The sequence below is a fragment of the Salvelinus sp. IW2-2015 genome, linkage group LG6.2, assembly GCF_002910315.2.
Source record: "Salvelinus sp. IW2-2015 linkage group LG6.2, ASM291031v2, whole genome shotgun sequence".
NCBI lineage: Eukaryota > Metazoa > Chordata > Actinopteri > Salmoniformes > Salmonidae > Salvelinus > Salvelinus sp. IW2-2015.
In genome coordinates, this window is record NC_036846.1 from 19,173,632 (window position 1) to 19,196,617 (window position 22,986).

The 22,986-nt window shown below is 42.7% G+C and overlaps 1 long non-coding RNA gene across 1 annotated transcript in view; it reads right to left on the bottom strand.

The window, feature by feature from the left end:
* Positions 1-1,884: 1,884 nt before the first annotated feature.
* The window catches only part of LOC139027943 (uncharacterized), a 30,936-nt gene continuing 9,834 nt past the window's right edge, over positions 1,885-22,986 (bottom strand). The window contains exons 2-3 of the long non-coding RNA XR_011480082.1: positions 14,321-14,402; positions 1,885-2,877 (exon numbers count right to left, since the gene is read on the bottom strand). This is a non-coding gene — a long non-coding RNA (uncharacterized lncRNA). The remainder of the gene's footprint in view (positions 2,878-14,320; positions 14,403-22,986) is intronic.

Consider the following 22,986-nt stretch of genomic DNA (forward strand, 5'->3'; position numbering starts at 1 on the left):
TTTTTGCTTCTTTTTGTACATGATGCCATATATGTTATTTCATAGTTTTGATATCTTCACTATTATTCTACAATGTAGAAAATAGTAAAATTAAGAAAAACCCTTGAATGAGTAGGTGTTCTAAAACTTTTAACCGGTAGTGGACATGCTTGCAGGTCTTTGGGAGAGGAATTTGGAAATTCTACTGCACGGGAACTTAAATTCTACAGTCGTGGCCAACATTTTTGAGAATTACACAAATATACATTTTCACAAAGTCTGCTGCCTCAGTTTGTATGATGGCAATTTGCATATACTCCAGAATGTTATGAAGAGTGATCAGATGAATTGCAATTAATTGCAAAGTCTCTCTTTGCCATGCAAATGAACTGAATCCCCCAAAAACATTTCCACTGCATTTCAGCCCTGCCACAAAAGGACCAGCTGACATCATGTCAGTGATTCTCTCGTTGACACAGATGTGAGTACAAGGCTGGAGATCACTCTGTCATGCTGATTGAGTTCGAATAACAGACTGGAAGCTTCATAAGGAGGGTGGTGCATGGAATCATTGTTCGTCCTCTGTCAGCCATGGTTGCCTGCAAGGAAACACATGCCGTCATCATTGCTTTGCACAAAAAGGGCTTCACAGGCAAGGATATTGCTGCCAGTAAGATTGCACCTAAATCAACCATTTATCGGATCATTAAGAACTTCAAGGAGAGCGGTTCAATTGTTGTGAAGAAGGCTTCAGGGCGCCCAAGAAGTCCAGCAAGCGCCAGGACCGTCTCCTAAAGTTGATTCAGCTGCGGGATACACCACCAGTACAGAGCTTGCTCAGGAATGGCAGCAGGCAGGTGTGAGTGCATCTGCACGCACAGTGAGGCGAAGACTTTTGGAGGATGGCCTGGTGTCAAGAAGGGCAGCAAAGAAGCCACTTCTCTCCAGGAAAAACATCAGGGACAGACTGATATTCTGCAAAAGGTACAGGGATTGGACTGCTGAGGACTGGGGTAAAGTCATTTTCTCTGATGAATCAACTTTCCGATTGTTTGGGGCATCCGTAAAAAAGATTGTCTTGAGAAGACAAGGTGAGCGCTACCATCAGTCCTGTGTCATGCCAACAGTAAAGCATCCTGAGACCATTCATGTGTGGGGTTGCTTCTCAGCCAAGGGAGTGGGCTCACTCACACTTTTGCCTATGAACACAGCCACGAATAAAGAATGGTACCAACACATCCTCTGAGAGCAACTTCTCCCAACCACCCAGGACAGTTTGGTGACGAACAATGCCTTTTCCAGGATGATGGAGCACCTTGCCATAAGGCAAAAGTGATAACTAAGTCGCTCGGGGAACAAAACATCGATATTTTGGGTCCATGGCCAGGAAACTCCCCAGACCTTCATCCCATTGAGAACTTGTGGTCAATCCCCAAGAGGCGGGTGGACAAACAAAAACCCACAAATTCTGACAAACTCCAAGCATTGATTATGTAAAAATGGCTGCCATCAGTCAGGATGTGGCCCAGAAGTTAATTGACAGCATGCTAGGGCGGATTGCAGAGGTCTTGAAAAAGAAGGGTCAACACTGCAAATATTGACTCTTTGCATCAACTTCATGTATTGTCAATAACTTATGAAATGCTTGTAATTATACTTCAGTATTCCATAGTAACATCTGACAAAAATATCTAAAGACACTGAAGCAGCAGACTGTGGAAATTAATATTTGTGTCATTCTCAAAACTTTTGGCCACGACTGTATATTTATTTTATGATGAAATGGGTGTATGAATTATACGATTAACTTCCAATGTATCGTACAGTCTGAATGGAAATAATTTTACACAATAAAATATTCAAATAATTTGCAAAGATAATCATATAAATGACAAGATACATAGCTGTAATTGTTCACATGTATCCTACTTTATTATTGGAATAATGATGCAAAAACTAATTCACAATTGTACTTAAACACTTTCACTCACAAACTACCACCACACAATACAATTCGTTCCGTAACGAATAACAAATAAAAAGTCCTTTGATGAGTTTTAATAAAAGTATATAATATAAAGTGAAATAAAAGCAGCACAGAGGGATGCTAACAAAGCGTACTGATACTAAGACTGAGACTAACATCAAAATCCATTTTCAATTTAATCCCAGACAAAGCAATATACCCAGCCTTTCATTTGTCATGCTTTTACATAAACCGGAACACATTTCATTATGATTGATTATTCATTTCATGCTATTCCCATCACACTTGTTCAGAGAGGCACTGTCCTCTCTCTAGTTGTACTGTCTTATGCTCTGATAGTTCACTGATGATGAATCCTAGTCCTAGTGTGCAGACACACAGAAGCTGTCATAGGGCAAGTCAATACAATACAACTCTACTTTAATCACAATTGAGAATTAAACAATGGTGGTTATGCTTCGGACCCATGCTCAAATGTTCCTCTTATGCCCCAGACACACAGTGGAATATTTTGTTTATTTTTAATTAACTTCGACTAGTCTGTTTTTGAAAGACACATCCTCCACTAGTCTCGGCATGCATTTTGATCTGTCCTCCTGTGATCTGCTGCTGTGCCTTGCTGCTGGTGAGGGAAAGGGCTGGGCTCCGGGGCTTCGGTGCTGCAGACAGTGCTGCTGCTGTGCCTTGCTGCCGGTGAGGGAAAGGGCTGGGCTCCGGGGCTTCGGTGCGGCGTACAGTGGGGTGTGACCCTGGTGTTGGGAAGAAGCCGTGTCTGGCACTATAGCGGCCTGATTCACAACACCAGCTGTCCCGCCCCACCAGAAGTCAGAGCTGGCTAGAGCTGTTCCTCCTGAGGCCCTGCATCCTCCTGGGTGGATCCTACAGCTCTCAGGGGCTGATCCAGAGAGAATCTGGAAGTCAGATAAAAACAACAGCATCATTATTTATTCATCAGTATTACAGTTATTATTACAGTAAACACTCATTCCTATTCAGTGCCATTCAGTTTATTTTTATTTCTTTATTTCACCTTTATTTAACCAGGTAGGCCAGTTGAGAACAAGTTCTCATTTACAACTGCGACCTGGCCAAGATAAAGCAAAGCAGTGCGACAAAAACAACAACACAGAGTTACACATAAACAAACGTACAGTCAATAACACAATAGAAAAATCTATGTACAGTGTATGCAGATGTAGTAAGATTAGGGAGGTAAGGCAATAAATAGGCCATAGTGGCAAAATAATTACAATAAAGTTTAGGTTAGAATGTATGACCACTTTAATAAACTGCTAACATGGCTACAAATGCAATGTCTAAAACAATAAATACTTATCAAAATCTAGAGTGTAGTATTGGGTGTGAGTAGGTTCAGGTAAATTAGGGGCAGCCTTCAGATGTGGCAGATACTGTAGCAACATGCAGAGTGGAGCAGAGTTGACTATTTCAGAGGAAGTGTATTGAGGTCAAGGCAGAGATAGATGGAGCAGAGAATAACTGAGGACCACGCCTGTAGTTCTCCATCCACCTCTGTTTACACTGGGATGGGGTGGGTGGGGTGGACAAGTACAATTATTGGGAGGGAGAGGTTGCATATAATGTGCAAATGTCAATTTATTTAGAGTGAAGTTTAGAAATCCAACTAGAGACGTTTGACTAAGTTAAAGAGGCACTCCTGCTATTTTGGAACTTGTCCTGTTGAAAAAACAATATCCCACGTAGAAATACAGTAATGTACACACAACACACACCACACACACACACCACACACACACACACACACACACACACACACACACACACACACACACACACACACACACACACACACAACCACACACACACAACACACACACACACACACACACAAATGTTTTTTGGAGCAAAATGTTGTTTTTTTCGACACGACTGAAAACTTGAAGGAGTTAGTCTGATGGTGCCCTCTGATGTCATCGGCCCCCCCACTTGTGTCTTGTGTGGGGGAACAATAGAGTAATAAGAACAGATGAGAAACCCCCCCCACCCACCCACCCATCACCCACCCCACTTGTGCCACCTGGACCACATATTGAGATGTACCTTTTGTAAAGTTAGTCAGGTGATAAATGAGGGTAAAAGGAGACTGGAGTGCCACTTTAACGATGAGGGAGGTTATGCTACACAGGAAATGAGTGAGAGACATCATCCAACAACGCAGCAGACCCATTACAGAGAGATTTGGATAAGCTTTTTTGTCTGTGCTAATTTAATGATTCCCAGAGGACGGTCTGACTAACTGGCCTGGTTGTTATGAGGAGACAGAGATGGAGAGAGAGAGAGACAGAGAGACGGAGACAGAGAGAGACGGGAGCGTACTGGAGAGGGAAAACATTGAGTGAATCATAGCTCCACCATCTCAGCCAACTGTGTTAAAGGAGCTAAGCCTCTGCAGTCTGTCTGGCACCACCTGTGTGACAGAGGTCAGAAAGAGGACAGAGGTGCTGAGGCCATACTTAACTGGAACTTCCAAGGTGGAGCCAGAGCAGTAAAACAATGGCTCTTATTGGCTGCTGCCTCAGTGACTGTGGATAAAGACTGAGGCTATGTCCCAAATGGCACCCTATGTAGTAGTTCTCATACAGCTCTGGTCAAAAGTAGTGCAATATATAGGGCTTAGGGTGCCATTTGGGATGCAGCTTGGGCAGATCGAGGGGACATCTTAAAAGGGCAAAGTGACCACAGTGATTAACATATTGTTGCTCTGACTTCAATTCCATCCCACCATACAACTTAATCTCTTCTTGATAGACAGGCACAAACCATCAACAGATACATTCCATGTTACTCCTCAATGGATGACATTTTGTGAAAACATGGTTGACATATTAATATGAAACTCATTCTAAAAGCCATCAAAATACACTTTAAGTTGTAAGTGAGAAGAGCATATTAACGGTGTCACAGAGAGAGAGAGAGAGAGAGAGATACCGGTAGGTAGCTGCATTTGAAGCTGCCACGGTTTGGGGGCCAAACACCTTTACCACTGTTAGCTGTAATGCGACTCTATTAATCTGCAGTTTGTCCTCTCCCCTGGACATATTCCATCACTGGAGGGTCAAGTCCAGCTAATTCCTCCACAGTTGAACATGCCACACAGCATAATATCCCAGCAATACCTTTCTGCCCAATCCTGTTCTATCCGCTCTGTTGCCCTTTCTGGTTAATCTAATTGCGACAAAGCCCACATAAGGGCTTTTGTGCCAAGAACTTCTTTATGGTTTAAAATTAAACGGCTCGGGCGCCCAGTTTTTGGACGGCAGCCAGTGTCCTTCAGACAAAGAATGTCACTGTGCTTAATAGGCAGAAAAGCTCTCCCGTCCCGAAAAAAAGCAGCCACCACACGCCTCAGTACTGCGCATGTCTGCTCCCACTACTTTCTGCCAGGGCAACAATGAGAGCAGTTACATCTGAACTGCACCATAGTGTGAGAGGTGCTTTTGGACAGGCCTGTTAACAGACACACTTCCATTTCTGTACAGACAAGTTAAAGACAGATAATCCTTTCAAAAAAGCTTTTTTTGGGGGGGTACTTAATGACCTGATTTAGATTTTCTCAAGTTCTGGAAGTTGCCAGAATTGACCATAGTTTCTAGTAGCTCTGGTCCAGAGCGTTAAGTCCAACTGGCTGAAGGCTCAACATCAGAAAGCTGCACTTAATGCCCTGGACCAGAGCTAAGGTTCCAGCTGAGAACAAAGAAGAGTACTTCTTCCAGTAATTCTCATATAAAATATGATAATCTCCCAAACAGCCAAGCCAAGCATCATTTCACACACAAGGGGCCACCAGACACAAGATATGTCACTATTTCTGACACCTCCACATTGTCTGAACAAATCTATTTCCTTTTCATCAGATCTCTATGTAATCTACATTCAGTGATGTCATGTCCTTTGTGCTGAGCTGTATTCCATTCTGTGGATTCCATGATTGGATTCCATTCTGGGGAAGTCCCGTCGGCACAGCAACATGCCTCCTTGACATTTCCGTCGGATAGTTCCGGAATCATTTTGCGTATCCCCCATTCATTACAATATTTGCTTAGCAGAATCCCTTGAAATTATGAATCTACCTCTCACTGTTCCAATGTGGTTGTATGCACCTGCATTCCCCTTGGAGAAATTCAGGATCAATACATTCTCAAGTCAAAGATGCTTATCCTACTCACAAGCTAAGAAAAGTGTTTTACAGAACCCATAATGATATACTGTAGTGTGGCACAGTACCAGTACAAGTGTCCATGTGTAACGGCTAAACCAGTCATTTGAGGTAAAAAAGATCGAAATAAAAATAATGCCAATTCAAGCAAAAAAATAGGAGACCTTCCTTGGAGTGAAGACCCTTTGACAAGCAATTAAGGACTTGTTCGTTGTCTTGCTTGGGCTATGTCCTAAACGCAGCCATTAGTTAGCATTAATAGCTTCTCACGGTAATTAAAACTCCCTTCTAAATGATCCTGGTGCCCGACCAGACAGTGCAGTATGTCCCCTGTGTCTCCAGACAAGCCCAGCCTACCCCACCCACCCTCCCACTTCGGGCCACATTTCCCTCCCTCTGGCCTGGCTTTGTGCTGATGGACGAGCCCATCCCTCACGGTCCTCCCAGACAGCTGTGCTTAGCCTGCAGAATGGAGAGAGAGACTTTGGGACTTTGCTTACTGGATGAAAGCAAGCATTTGTTTCCTAATGGAACCTTCAGCCCTCCCGGAAGATCAATTATATTCTGTACACCCAAAAATAAGACATTGGCATCATCACCGTCTTGGTAATTGATCTCTTTCTGAGGGCTTGGCATCCCTGGCTGTGTCTGTTTATTTTTGTTTTAGCACAGACTGGCTGATGTGTGATACAGTGTTCAGGTAATAGGGGACATGTCGATGGTATTGTATCTAATAATATTTGCAAATCTGTAAGATTGCACAGTTAGTATCGAATTCTATGAATGTGGAAATTCCCCTCACTGATAATATCACCTGTATTATGGGAAATGCATCTTCCTAATCCATCTGAAATGGTTTTCCCTTTCCTATGCATTTCCATTTCCAAATACTAAGAGAAAAAGCCCAAACAAATTCGACAGAAACTTGTTTTGGCATGCTAGACGGAAGGGGAAATATCGACTGCAATTTCTGAGAAGACGTACAGACAGACTGACAGACAGACAGGTCTTATCATGGATGCAGCAGCTGTCAGGAACAGCCCAGGTGACAGAAAGGCATCATCTCATCAGCCTTCCCACAGCCTGTCAATCCTGCACAATGGACTGATTGACATATCCCTTATATACACCACTACAGCAACCTTCCCACAGCCTGTCAATCCTGCAGAATAGACTGATTGACAAATCCCTTACTGTATATACGGCAACCTTCCTATAAGCCTGCCTTAAAACAACACTATTTCAGTATGAGAGTATATTTCTTTCCTTCCATAACTCGACATCGGAAAGATGAACATTTGCTTTCATGCTTCACTCCTAAACTGAAAATGAAGTGAAATGAGAGAGAGAGAGAGACAAAGAGAGAGAGAGAGAAGAAGGAAGTATATGTAATGAGAGTGTTTACGGGAGGTTCCTGTCCATCGGTGGAAGGCAGTCTGCTCATTAAGCTATAGAGAGAACAGAGAAGGCAGTCTGCTCATTAAGCTATAGGGAGAACAGAAGGCACTCTGCTCATTAAGCTATAGTGAGAACAGAGAAGGCAGTCTGCTCATTAAGCTATAGGGAGAACAGAGAAGGCAGTCTGCTCATTAATCTATAGGTAGAACAGAGAAGGCAGTCTGCTCATTAAACTATAGGGAGAACAGAGAAGGCAGTCTGCTCATTAATCTATAGTGAGAACAGAGAAGGCAGTCTGTTCATTAACTATAGGGAGAACAGAGAAGGCAGTCTGCTCATTAATCTATAGTGAGAAAGAAGAAGGCAGTCTGCTCATTATCTATAGTGAGAACAGAGAAGGCAGTCTGCTCATTAATCTATAAGTGAGAACAGAGAAGGCAGTCTGCTCATTAATATATAGTGAGAACAGAGAAGGCAGTCTGCTCATTAATCTATAGGGAGAAGTGTGTGTGGATGATCGAGCCACTGGTCTGGATCTTTCTGCATGGATTCATTAGTTTCTCTGTGGGACACACACACTTCTGATGATATTGTGGTTCCCAGACCACAAAACACAATGTGACAGACAGTCCTCTCTGGAACTCTGTCCTCCATCCCTCTCCTGTCCCTCATTCCTCTCTGACAAGATATCATTATGGACCGATTTTATACATATCTAATATACTCCATTGGCATCTGTAACATAACAGGCAACATCCCAACAGGCAGTAGCATTGAACAGTAAAGGGAGCCTGCTTTTGTGCTACAGCTGCAGAGGGTGTTGGATGTATGTACACGGCTGCCTGCTACTCGACTGTGATGGTATTTCACTGAGTGTTTGGCAGGCGTGGCACTGCAGCATTGCTGAAGGAAACAGCTGTTCTCCACAGCAGACAGACAGACAGACAGACAGAACAGACAGACAGACAGACAGACAGACAGACAGACAGACAGACAGACAGACAGACAGACAGAGAGAGACGACAGAGACAGACAGACAGACAGACAGCAACAGACAGACAGACAGACAGACAGACAGACAGACAGACAGACAGACAGACAGACAGACAGACAGACAGAATAACAGACAGACGGAATAACAGACAGACAGACATACCCCTGAGCCACCATGGCTTTATAGGAGTAGAGGTAAACAGGCCAGTTCATGTGGTTAATAGATGGTAGTAGTGGTAAACAGTGGAAGAGAGGCCAGTTCATGTGGTTATAAGATGGTAAGTAGTGGTAAACAGTGGAAGACAGGCCAGTTCATGTGGTTAATAGATGGTAGTAGTGGTAAACAGTGGAAGACAGGCCAGTTCATGTGGTTAATAGATGGTAGTAGTGGTAAACAGTGGAAGACAGGCCAGTTCATGTGGTTAATAGATGGTAGTAGTGGTAAACAGTGGAAGACAGGCCAGTTCATGTGGTTAATAGATGGTAGTAGTGGTAAACAGTGGAAGACAGGCCAGTTCATGTGGTTAATAGATGGTAGTAGAGGTAAACAGTGGAAGACAGGCCAGTTCATGTGGTTAATAGATGGTAGTAGTGGTAAACAGTGGAAGACAGGCCAGTTCATGTGGTTAATAGATGGTAGTAGTGGTAAACAGTGGAAGACAGGCCAGTTCATGTGGTTAATAGATGGTAGTAGTGGTAAACAGGGGAAGACAGGCCAGTTCATGTGGTTAATAGATGGTAGTAGTGGTAAACAGTGAAAGACAGGCCAGTTCATGTGGTTAATAGATGGTAGTAGTGGAAGACAGGCCAGTTCATGTGGTTAATAGATGGTAGTAGTGGTAAACAGTGGAAGACAGGCCAGTTCATGTGGTTAATAGATGGTAGTAGTGGTAACAGTAGAAGACAGGCCAGTTCATGTGGTTAATAATGGTAGTAGTGGTAAACAGGGGAAGACAGGCCAGTTCATGTGGGTTAATAGATGGTAGTAGTGGTAAACAGTGGAAGACAGGCCAGTTCATGTGGTTAATAGATGGTAGTAGTGGTAAACAGTGGAAGACAGGCAAGTTCATGTGGTTAATAGATGGTAGTAGTGGTAAACAGTGGAAGACAGGCCAGTTCATGTGGTTAATAAGATGTAGTAGTGGTAAACAGTGGAAGACAGGCCAGTTCATGTGGTTAATAGATGGTAGTAGTGGTAAACAGTGGAAGAGAGGCCAGTTCATGTGGTTAATAGATGGTAGTAGTGGTAAACAGTGGAAGACAGGCCAGTTCATGTGGTTAATAGATGGTAGTAGTGGTAAACAGTGGAAGACAGGCCAGTTCATGTGGTTAATAGATGGTAGTAGTGGTAAACAGTGAAGACAGGCCAGTTCATGTGGTTAATAGATGGTAGTAGTGGTAAACAGGGGAAGACAGGCCAGTTCATGTGGTTAATAAGATGGTAGTAGTGGTAAACAGTGGAAGACAGGCCAGTTCATGTGGTTAATAGATGGTAGTAGTGGTAAACAGTGGAAGACAGGCCAGTTCATGGGTTAATAGATGGTAGTAGTGGTAACAGTGGAAGACAGGCCAGTTCAGTGGTTAATAGATGGTAGTAGTGGTAAACAGTGGAAGACAGGCCAGTTCATGTGGTTAATAGATGGTAGTAGTGGTAAACAGTGGAAGACAGGCCAGTTCATGTGGTTAATAGATGGTAGTAGTGGTAAACAGTGGAAGACAGGCCAGTTCATGTGGTTAATAGATGGTAGTAGTGGTAAACAGTGGAAGACAGGCCAGTTCATGTGGTTAATAGATGGTAGTAGTGGTAAACAGTGGAAGACAGGCCAGTTCATGTGGTTAATAGATGGTAGTAGTGGTAAACAGTGGAAGACAGGCCAGTTCATGTGGTTAATAGATGGTAGTAGTGGTAAACAGTGGAAGACAGGCCAGTTCATGTGGTTAATAGATGGTAGTAGTGGTAACAGTGGAAGACAGGCCAGTTCATGTGGTTAATAGATGGTAGTAGTGGTAAACAGTGGAAGACAGGCCAGTTCATGTGGTTAATAGATGGTAGTAGTGGTAAACGTGGAAGACAGGCCAGTTCATGTGGTTAATAGATGGTAGTAGTGGTAAACAGTGGAAGACAGGCCAGTTCATGTGGTTAATAGATGGTAGTAGTGGTAAACAGTGGAAGACAGGCCAGTTCATGTGGTTAATAGATGGTAGTAGTGGTAAACAGTGGAAGACAGGCCAGTTCATGTGGTTAATAGACAGACAGGGGTAAACAGTGTGTCTAGACAGACTAAAGCACTAGGCCATTACATGTCAATGATTGAAGTAGTACACACTGCTAATAGTATTCAGGGAGGTTGAAGGTGACTTAAATGTTATGTCTGCGTCCCACAAGACACCATATTCCCACTATAATGCTACGGTCTGCACTGAACTCAAAAACAGCATCATTTCTTATCAAATAACCAACAAGTAAAAGCCATTGATCAGAGCCTGTACTATTGACCTCAGGACAGATACTGTATATGTTAATACTTGGTGCCTTGACTAAAACTGGAAGGATGAATGTCATTACAGGATATCAAGAGAGTAAATGAACATGTGACTTGTCTCTTCCTGCAACACCATCCTCCTCCCCCCAGCTAGCTGTGCTATATATTTCTCTGTGTATCTCTCCTAAATTGTCATTAATAAAGTGGAGAGCCGACGGTAATGCATTACTAATACCATTAAAGGATTGCTTTTCTTAGTTCCTTTTACGTCAACTTGGTACCCTTCTGCTGTCTGAAAAGCAGGTCCTTTTCCCTCCCTTCTAAAATAATTGAATCCACGCGACCACCTTCAGGCTAAACTGTGAAAGTAGTTAGAGTCATTTCTTGGTCACATTAACATCATGATCAGATCTGTAATGAAGCAGAATATGCCCTTTGCCTTATTGGGGAATGTGAGGATGTGCTCTTGTTATATTTGCCACAGTATCAGAACAACACAAGGGAGAGGAATTAACATTAGACCATTATAACCAAATATTATCATTGTGGACCCCAGGAAGAGTAGCTACTGCTTCTGCAAAAGCTAACGGGGATCCAAATAAACAAATAAATAAACAAATATCAATTATATTGAACATCTTCAATGTTTTACATAACAGGGTCGGCACTTTTCACATGACATAAATGAATGTGCAACACAATGACATAAAATCCCATTTCGTACCAGTACCGATGGAATAAATGGAACTGGACAGCATATTGCACATATCATTATTTCAGTCAGAACTGATGTATTATGGGAAATCAATATGAATCTATAATAACTACAGCACAAAATCAAAGAATGACTATATGGTGTATGTATGAACTCCACAAAGATACACTGTCCCATGTCGACACATGCCTGGGTTTCACTGTATTTGATAACCAATTATGCCTTTGTACATCTAGTTAAAAATATCTATGTGGATTCTGGACATGATACAATGCTTTCCCCCCAGGGCTATAAAGGGCTGTTTGGTTTATTTCACCAGTTAAACTTGAATATAGGAGCGCTGCCAACCCACTGAGGGAATTAAGCAGAGTGAAATGCAGAGTGGTGCTGCTGAATGGGCAGATTGGCAGGCCTACCCTTCTACTCTACTCTAACAAGTCCACACAATGAACACACGACCAGCGCCATTACCCGCCGAGCTACAGTGGAGAGACAGGGAGGCAGGGGCTGAAGATGAAAGACATTTTCATAAGCCCATCCGCAGTCTATTATTGGCCACTTGTAATTGATCCCTATACCAGTCAAGCCTTCTCACAATAGTGATTTGAACATAGGCCTACTAATGTCTACTCATAATGATGTGAAGTTGTTATCATGAAATATGTTTCTGTAGGATATGATCTTGAATATTGTTTCTCCCCTTTGACAGAAGTATAACTTTGTCTGTGGGAAAAAGTAGAAAATGGATATGTCTATCTACATTTTAATGGTATAGGATACATCTATCTACATTTTAATGGTATAGGATACATCTATCTACATTGTAATGGTACAGGATACATCTATCTACATTGTAATGGTATTAGGATTACAGTCTAACATTATAGTCCCAATGTATTATATAGCTATATCCTATCTTAATCATGCCAATAATGGTATCTGATACATCTATCTACCTTTAACAGGTAACAGGAATCCATCTCTCACTTATTTTTAAACTGTAATCTAGACTCCATTTCTATGTACCAATTTTAACTGATGACAATCTACACCTCTCTTATCTCCATTTAATGGTATACAGAATACATCTATCTCATTTATATCGGTACAGGATACATCTATCTACATTTTAACTGTATAGATCATTATGTACATTTAATGGTACAGAATACATCTATCTACTTGTTAATGGTATAGGATACATCTATCTACATGTTAATGGTACAGGATACATCTATCTACATTGTAATGGTACAGGATACATCTATCTACATTGTAATGGTATAGGATACATCTATCTACATTGTAATGGTACAGGATACATCTATCTACATTGTAATGGTACAGGATACACTATCTACATTGTAATGTATAGATACATCTATCTACAATGTAATGGTATAGGATACATCTACATACACTGTAATGGTACATATACATCTATCTACATTTGTAATGGTATAGGATACATCTATCTACATTGTAATGGTACAGGATACATCTATCTACATTGTAATGGTATAGGATACATCTATCTACATTTTAATGGTATAGGATACATCTATCTACATTTAATGGTATAGGATACATCTATCACATTTTAATGGTAAGGATACATCTATCTACATTTTAATGGTATAGGATACATCTATCTACATTGTAATGGTACCAGATACATTCTATCTACATTTTAACGGTACAGGATACATCTATCTACATTTTAACTGTATAGGATCATTCTATGTACATTTTAATGGTACAGAATACATCTATCTCCATTTTAGTATTTTGAATTTGACTCCATCCTTCTATTTCGACTACAAATTAGTTTTAGCTGTAGTACACTTCACCAGCACACAGTGCTGTTTGGGAGAGAGGATATTTTATTTCCAATAAATGTTTTTCTATAGGTTGTTGTGTCGGTCATCAGTCGTGTTAAGCGACTCCAGTTTAAAAAGGAAAGGCTGAAATAAATGCAGTAGATAACAGTGGAAGGGAAATGACCTTGACTTGATTGGCATCAAATTATTGTCACTTTTGATCTTCTTCTCACATACATTACAGTAAAAACCAAAGGGTCGGTTCATTAGTACGCAGCAATCAATCTGGTTCTTTACATTGATTCAAGTAGGTTTGTCTTTAAAATATATATATTTTGCTTTGAAATGTAGGTATGATGAAGTAGCTCTTTATAGCAAGTTTTATAGCAAAATGTAATGAATTTAAATAATTACTATTGTGATGAAAAATTCATAACGAATGATACACACTTCTCTGCAACAATATCTCTGAATACATTTGTATGAAAAAAGGATGTATTCTGGAACCTTTTATTTAGCTGCTACATTTTGCTTAAATTCCAAACCCATAGACATAATAAATTACTACCATACATTTCATGAAGCAGAAGGCATAGAGGGTAATTTACTGTAGGATTGACTTGCTATGCGTTCTCATTAGTAAGGGAAAGAAGTCACCTCACTTTTAATGCAAATTCATACAGATCCCTAATAGCCATAGACATAGAGTTCTATAGTGAGAACAGCAGAGATGTTAGAAAGATGACAAACCTCTGACGCCACGTCAGTCCTCCTGGTTTTGAGAGAGACATCAGGACAGCATACCATTCAGTGGTGATGAAAGCCCTGCAGCCTGTAAAAAGAAGAAGACAGATATTTTTGTCATGTGCATAAACATCTCGGTTCTGTTGTGTGAAGGCATCACTGTGATATACAGTACATAGAACCATTTAACAAACACACACGCACTCATGTACACGTACAGTACACTTACGCACTTACGCACGCACGCACGCACGCACGCACTTACGCACGCACTTACGCACGCACGCACGCACGCACGCACGCACGCACAGCACGCCACGCCACGCACCACGCCACGCACGCACGCAACGCACGCACGCCGCACGCACGCACCGCACGCACGCACGACGCACGCAGCACGCACCACGCACGCACGCACCGCGCACGGCACGCGACGCAACGGCACACGCACGCACGCACACACACGAACACACACACACACACACACCACACAACCCACCACACACCACCACACACACACACACACACACACACACACACACACACACACACACACACACACACACACACACACACACACACACACACACACAGGCAGGCAGGCAGACAGGCAGACAGGCAGACAGGAGACCAGACGACAGACAGACACTTAAACCTGAAACCTGAATGTATTCATTGTACTCAACCTCTTACGTATCAGTATTAATCAAACTGAGACTAGAAAACAGTCAATACTGATCTAACATATCTAGTTGTATTGTTCTAAAGCAGCAGTCTACCGTCCTCCTTTTAGACAGTGGAGGAGGTGAGGACCAGTCTACCCTTCCTCTCTTTTAGACAGTGGAGGGAGGTGAGGACACAGTCTACCCTTCCTCTCTTTTAGACAGTGGAGGGAGGTGAGGACACAGTCTACCCGTCCTCTCTTTTAGACAGTGGAGGGAGGTGAGGACACAAGTCTACCCTTCTCTCTTTTAGACAGTGGAGGGAGGTGAGGACACAGTCTACCCTTCCTCTCTTTTAGACAGTGGAGGGAGTGTGAGGACACAGTCTACCCTTCCTCTCTTTTAGACAGTGGAGGGAGGTGGGACACAGTCTACCCTTCCTCTCTTTTAGACAGTGGAGGGAGGTGAGGACACAGTCTACCCTTCCTCTCTTTAGACAGTGGAGGGAGGTGAGGACACAGTCTACCCTTCCTCTCTTTTAGACAGTGGGGAGGTGAGGACACAGTCTCCCTTCCTCTCTTTTAGACAGTGGAGGGAGGTGAGGACACAGTCTACCCTTCCTCTCTTTTAGACAGTGGAGGGAGGTGAGGACACAGTCTACCCTTCCTCTCTTTTAGACAGTGGAGGGGGTGAGGACACAGTCTACCCTTCTCTCTTTTAGACAGTGGAGGGAGGTGAGGACACAGTCTACCCTTCCCTCTCTTTTAGACAGTGGAGGGAGGTGAGGACACAGTCTACCTTCCTCTCTTTTAGACAGTGGAGGGAGGTGAGGACACAGTCTACCCTTCCTCTCTTTTAGACAGTGGAGGGAGGTGAGGACACAGTCTACCCTTCTCTCTTTTAGACAGTGGAGGGAGGTGAGGACACAGTCCTACCCTCCTCTCTTTTAGACAGTGGAGGAGGTGAGGACACAGTCTACCCTTCCTCTCTTTTAGACAGTGGAGGGAGTGAGGACACAGTCTACCCTTCCTCTCTTTTAGACAGTGGAGGGAGGTGAAGGACACAGTCTACCTCCTCTTTTAGACAGTGGAGGGGAGGTGAAGGACACAAGTCTACCTTCCTCTCTTTTACCTCTCTTTTAGACAGTGGAGGGAGGTGAGGACACAGTCTACCCTTCCTCTCTTTTAGACAGTGGAGGGAGGTGAGGACACAGTGAGGCCTCTCAGTGCCTCTCCTCTCCCAGGCAGGCAGGCAGGCAGGCAGACAGGCAGGCAGGCAGGCAGTAGACAGGCCTGGCTACGCTGCCTGGCTGATAATAGGGTCATTAATCATGCGTTCACAGACTGCTCTCTATCAGACGTAAGTCCTATGATTATGGCCATTGATTGGGGTGAAATAGTCCTCTGCTGCTGCTACTGCTGCTGCTTGGACCAATCTAGTCCAGGCTTGTTGGGGCGTGATTGTTTATTAGTTGACTCATTGATTAAAGGATGAAAGCTAACAAAATGGAGTTTGAATGATCTCCCTCTCATTAATATGTGTAGTAGATGATTGGCTCTGTGGTTCAATAGGTCCATAGGACATATAGTATAGTATACTATAGTAGTATACTGTAGTATAGTGTTGTCTAGTATAGTATAGTGTGGTATAGTGTGGTATAGTATAGTGTGGTATAGTGTAGTATAGTGTAGTATAGCATGGTTTCCCAAACTCGGTACTGGGGCACCCTTGGGTGCACATTGTCGGTTTTGCCCAGGCACTACACAGCTGATTCAAATAACCAACTCATCATCAAGCTTTGATTATTTGAATCAGCTGTGTAGTGCTGGGGGGGAAACGACAATGTGCACCCCCAGGGAGGGCCCCAGGACAGGGTATGGGAAACCCTGTAGTATAGTATAGTATAGTATAGTGTAGTGTAGTGTAGTGTAGTGTAGTGTAGTGTAGTGTAGTGTAGTATAGTATAGTATAGTATAGTATAGTATAGTATATATAGTATAGTGTTGTGTAGTATAGTATAGTATAGTATAGCATAGTATAGTATAGTGTAGTGTAGTATAGTATAGTATAGTATAGCATAGTATAGTATAGTGTGGTATAGTATAGTAAACATGGCTCAACTCCCTCAAGGAGTAATATGTTTTATCATTTGAAATGTTTCACAAATTTACATGGGAGGTCCATTCTCCCCTTTCTACTGTCCTAGATTATGTTAATAACCAGTTCATAATCAGCTAGGGAATTGCTACATATTTACAATTAAATGTATCACATATAAAGTACAGGTATTAGATAAATATTAATTGTTGAACTTGGATTCAATAAGGAAATATAAACAAGGTGTATTGAAGGAATTATAGACATAATTCACAAGCTGTATTCACCTCATTATTCACTGAAATATAGGCGGGTCTGACTTCCGGTTAAGCATTTTGGGCCAATAGTTCGCCGCTAGCTAGCTATCGCTTCTCACAACTTTCCAAACATGGATTCACGCAAAACAGGCATTACTCTCAGTAGCAACGACTTATTTATAAAGTCCTATGTAATGACAGCCAGACAAATCCTGTATAGTGTCTGTTTCCCTTCACCTGATTAAATGTGACAGTAATGACAGTTGGAGTTAAATTCAATCTCCGTCTATTCTCAATGTTCCCTCATTGTCTGTCAAACCATATGCTGCTGGACAAACAATGATTTTACATAGAACACCCTAACCTGAAAATACACAACAGAGAAGAACACACATAACACGCTTTATTAAAGAAGGAGGATCCAGAATTAGGGCAGTCTAAGACATGGATTGAAATAGAAACGTACCAAAGCTCCCGGGTCAAAATGGCTTCTGTCTCTGTGTGCTCCACTAATGAAAGGATATAGCTGTGTGGACACTGAGCACCTGTGATGGTTCGTCTGGTTTTACACAGTAGCTATGTGTTGCAGCTATGTCTTTTCCTTACACTGTCAGATAAATACTGTGAAACTACAAGGCATTCGATATGAAACATGCTTCCTTGTAGTTTGAGTATAACATTTGAAATGAGTGCAAAAAAAACAGATTTTTTTGTCTACCTCTATTGCATATGCTTTCAGTGGTCAGGTGTGAGCATGTCTATGGATTTGCGGTAAAGATTTTTACAGTAAGTGTTTCTTGCAAATGTGGTTGACGCTTATCTTGTATGTTACGCTATATGACTTCTATCTGCCAGGATTTACATAGTGAATACACTTCACTTAATAAGGAGAAAATGAGCAAGGAGAACAGAGAAAGGGATGTGTACGTGAGTGTGTGTGTTTCTTAAGCTTCCTAAAGCAGCCACACACCAACTCCTGTAGATAAAACCCATAGCGAGCTCTGTCACTCAATTAATGTCTCTTTTTATCTTCCGTTAACATACCTGCCATCCTCAGCGAGGAATTAAAGCACTATCTCTTTCTCTCTTTCCCTCTCTCTCTCTCTCTGCGTCTCTCTTTCTCTCCCCCCTCTCTATGTCTCTCTCTCTCTCTACCTCTCTGTCTCTCTCTGCTTCTCTCTTTCTCTCCCCCTCTCTCTCTCTCTGCTTCTCTCTGCTTCTCTCCCCCTCTCTCTCTCCTCTTCTCTCTCTCCTCTCTCTCTCTCTCTCTCTCTCTCTCTCTCTCTCTCTCTCTCTCTCTCTCTCTCTCTGGGGGAGTAAGAAGTAAGCTAAGGGGAATAAGAAGAAGATAAGCAGAAGGCCAGGTGGATTAAATTTCGAGCTAATAACTTAGCGGTGTAAAAAAAGGACAGATTTGGGGTTCACAACCCAAATGTTTTCTTCATACTAAAACATGAATGTCTTTTGGTTTCTTTAAATACTAGTATGGTGTGATACATAACAGGTCTAATATAAATAAACTGACTGGTACCACCCCACCACATAGGAGACGGCTCAAATGGCGGCATGGAAATCGCTGACATTTTGTGGCAGAATTTTTCTCACTTGCCCGGCAGCAGCAAATCCCCTGTTGAGAGGACTTGAGTGTGAAATCCATTTAGGACAGATTCCGGCAGAAAGCTTGTCATCTCATTGAAAAGATACCCCTCTCAAAATATGGAACAAGGCCTGTAGGTGTCAAATGCATCACATTCTTATAGCCTCAGTCCCCCAGCCAATCTCCTGTTTATTTGTTAGTGTGTGTACATAGAGAAAACAAGCCAGGGTAATTGTTTCTTGTTTAATTTCCTATCTATACGTGGCAGCGGAAACAAGCATGTCCTCGGGCAGCAAACCAACATGACTGCAGTACCAAGGTTACTGAATCACAAAGAGAAGAGCATGTCTGAAAAGGAGCACATTAAAGGATTCCGTGAGAAAGTCCCTGAGGATGACAGTACAGCAGGCCCCAGATCAGTTTTTACAAAGACTACGTCCTAAGTGGAACCCTATTCCCTATTTAGTACACTACTGAAGCTCAACGGATGATGTAGGGAATAGGTTGCCATTTGGGACGCATCCTAAGGCCGTTCTACAGCAGACCCACTCCTGACCTTGCCTTTAAACATGACAATGGGTTCACTTTTAGAAGTCTTACTTATACTTCCAGCGTGTTTGAACAAGGTATCACGGTATGACACAGACAGCATATTGAAGCAGGCAGGAGAGGGTGAGCTGTATTTTATTATCCTCAGAGCAGTTTTGTTCCTCTACCTCCTAATAGTTCACCACTCACCCTTTAAGTCATTTTAGAACACATTCCTGTACTAGACAGACTGTGCTTGGGGAGTCACAAAGTGTATATTGATAGACTACACCATGCTACACCATTCAGAGTTAAAACCCCAGTCATTTTCCAATAGGAAACTAAATCTGAAAGCCCTAGAATGGCAGATGTGGCAGACACGTCTGTCGCAGTTAGTTCCCTGCAGTCTCCAGTTGCTTAGTTACTTTCAGCGGGTGGCTCATGCTCTCTAGGCCATAGGGGACGTAGGGTCTAACTTCTCCTTCCGTATCCTTCCACCTCCCCTGCAGTGTTAGCTGAGAGGGGGATGTAGGGTCTAATGTCTCCTTCCGTATCCTTCCACCTTCCTTCAGTGCTAGCTGAGAGGTGGACTGGGAACTATGTTGTGGGAGCCGTTCCCATGGAGAAGTGGACTGGTGGGAGGTCAGATAAGGATCAACTACTACTGTTCTACTGTTCCAGGAGGAAACTGCTGGACTACCATTCTAGATTAACATGGTCACTCAGGAGGAGCCTGCTGCACTACCATTCTAGATTAACATGGTCACTGAAGAGGAGACTGCTGCATTACCATTCTAGATTAACATGGTCACTGAGGAGGGACTGCTGCATTACCATTCTAGATTAACATGGTCACTGAGGAGGAGACTGCTGCACTACCATTCTAGATTAACATGTCACTGAGGAGGAGACTGCTGCATTACCATTCTAGATTAACATGGTCACTAGGAGGGAACTGCTGCATTACCATTCTAGATTAACATGGTCATCAGGAGGAGACTGCTGCACTACCATTCTAGATTAACATGGTCACTGAGGAGGAGACTGCTGCACTACCATTCTAGATTAACATGGTCACTGAGGAGGAGACTGCTGCATTACCATTCTAGATTAACATGGTCACTGAGGGAGGAGACTGCTGCACTACCATTCTAGATTAACATGGTCACTGAGGAGGAGACTGCTGCACTACCATTCTAGATTAACATGGTCACTGAGGAGGAGACTGCTGCATTACCATTCTAGATTAACATGGTCACTGAGGAGGGACGCTGCACTACCATTCTAGACAACATGGTCACTGAGGAGGAGACTGCTGCATTACCATTCTAGATTAACATGGTCACTGAGGAGGAGACTGCTGCACTACCATTCTAGATTAACATGGTCACTGAGGAGGAGACTGCTGCACTACCATTTCGATTAACATGGTCACTGAGGAGGAGACTCGCTGCATTACCATTCTAGATTAACATGGTCACGGAGGAGGAGACTGCTGCATTACCATTCTAGATTAACGTGGTCACTGAGGAGGAGACTGCTGCATTACCATTCTAGATTAACATGGTCACTGAGGAGGAGCCTGCTGCACTACCATTCTAGATTAACGTGGTCACTGAGGAGGAGACTGCTGTACTCCATTCTAGATTAACATGGTCACTGAGGAGGAGACTGCTGCATTACCATTCTAGATTAACATGGTCACTGAGGAGGAGACTGCTGCATTACCATTCTAGATTAACATGGTCACTGAAGAGGAGACCGCTGCGCTGCATTACCATTCTAGATTAACATGGTCACTGAGGAGGAGACTGCTGCATTACCATTCTAGATTAACATGGTCACTGAGGAGGAAGCTGCTTCACTGATACTCCACAGCGTATGTACTGTACAATGTTGTCAAAACTGTCAGCTACACACCAAGAAAGACATTTGAAGAATTTCAGAAGTGTTTAGTGTTACTATTATTTCTTTCAAACCAATTCCCCAATTTTCGGTGACTTCACCTGAACTCATATGTACATACTGTATCTACCTCAATTACCTCGTACCCCTGCACATCCACTCAGCACTGGTACCACGTGTATATAGCCAAGTTAACGTTACTCATTGTGTATTTATTCCTTGTGTTATCATTTTTTCTGCATTGTTGGGAAGGGCTTGTAAGTAAGCATTTCACTGTTAGTCTACACTAGTTGTTTACTAAGTATGTGACAAATTAGTAATTATTTGACCTCAACCTATACGCTTTTCCGGATATTCAGTATCTGATACTGAGATGTCTAAGTGTGCTTCCCAAATTACACCCTATTCCCTACATACAGTGCCTTCGGGAACTATTTAGACGCCTTGACTTTTCCCACATTTTGTTACATTACAGCCTTATTCTAAAATGGACACACAATACCCCATAATGAAAAACAGAGGTTTGGAAACTTTAGCAAATTTATAAAAACTTAAAAACAGAAATACCTTATTTACATAAGTATTCAGACCCTTTGCTATTAGACTCAAAATTGAGCTCAGGTGCATCCTGTTTCCATTGATCATCCTAGAAATGTTTCTACAACTCGATTGGAGTACACCAGTGGTAAATTCAATTGATTGAACATGATTTGGAAAGGCACACACCTGTCTATATAAGGTCCCACAGTTGACAGTGCATGTCAGAGCAAAAACCAAGCCATGAGATTGAAAGAGTTGTCCGTAGAGCTCCGAGACAGGATTGTGTCGAGGATCAGATCTGGGGAAGGGTACCAAAAAAATTCTGCAGCACAGCCCGCTTGGAGTTTGCCAAAAGGCACCTAAAGACTCTCAGACCATGAGAAACAATATTCTCTGGTCTGATGAAACCAAGATTGAACTCTTTGGCCTGAATGCCAAGCGTCACATCTAGAGGAAACCTGGCACCATCCCTGCGGTGAAGCACGGTGGTGGAAGAATCAGGCTGTGGGGGTGTTTTTCAGCGGCAGGGACTGGGAGACTAGTCAGGATCGAGGCAAAGATGAACAGAGCAAAGTACAGAGAGATCCTTAATGAAAACCTTCTCCAGAGCTCCCAGGACCTCAGACTGGGGCGAAGGTTCACCTTCCAAAAGGACAATGACCCTAAGCACACAGCCAAGACAACGCAGGAGTGGCATTGGAACAAGTCTCTGAATGTCCTTGAGTGGCCCAGCCAGAGCCCGGACTTAAACCTAATCGAACATCTCTGGAGAGACCTGAAAATAGCTGTGCAGCAACACTCCCCATCCTACCTGACAGAGCTTGAGAGGATCTGCAGAGAAGAATAAGAGAAACTCCCCAAATACAGGTGTGCCAAGCTTGTAGCGTCATACCCAAGAAGACTCGAGGCTGTAATCGCTGCCAAAGCTGCTTCAACAAAGTACTGAGTAAAGGGTGTGAATACTTATTTAAATGTAATATTTCCATTTTTTTTTTTAACAATTAGCAAACATTTCTAAAAACATGTTTTTGTTTTGTCATTATGGGGTATTGTGTGTAGATTGATGAGGGAAAAAAACAATTTAAT